Source organism: Penaeus monodon, chromosome 34 (genome assembly GCF_015228065.2).
Source record: "Penaeus monodon isolate SGIC_2016 chromosome 34, NSTDA_Pmon_1, whole genome shotgun sequence".
NCBI classification, from domain to species: domain Eukaryota; kingdom Metazoa; phylum Arthropoda; class Malacostraca; order Decapoda; family Penaeidae; genus Penaeus; species Penaeus monodon.
Window position 1 is genome coordinate 7,831,501 of NC_051419.1, and position 482 is coordinate 7,831,982.

General features: G+C 34.0%; 1 protein-coding gene across 1 annotated transcript in view; it reads right to left on the reverse strand.

Annotated features, from left to right (window-relative positions):
* LOC119594559 overlaps positions 1–482 on the reverse strand; it is a gene marked incomplete in the record, with an annotated part of 82,416 nt that overhangs the window by 21,541 nt on the left and 60,393 nt on the right.

The window sequence follows — 482 nt, forward strand, 5'->3', positions numbered from 1 at the left end:
TGACTACAAAGACACACAGACACATAACACACTCAATGGCGACAACTCCTCACACAACAAATCAACAACACTCTGTCACCATAAGTACAAAGATACACTTACTATACACTGAATGATCACATTAGCTCATGTGTCACTTTCTCCATTACAAACATCTAAATTCTGTTGACTAAATATCATACTTACTAGAAGAACCAGTTACTATACAATGGTTCTTATTCTCCCTATTAAACTAATGCGTGATGTGACTAAACATTTCTGTCTACCTTTATAGGTATATGATTATCCAGTTTTCCTTACTTATGTGTTACTTATGTTCCCTATTAAAGCACTTGCTATCGTGCCTCAACTTTGCTTTCCAGTTACTGTAATTATACAAGCGTGCCATTAATCGATTCATGTTTTGGCTTTACCTAATTTATATTCAATGAAATTATACCTAAGAAGGAACCAAAGCTGAAACAAGAAATGTTTTATTCTGC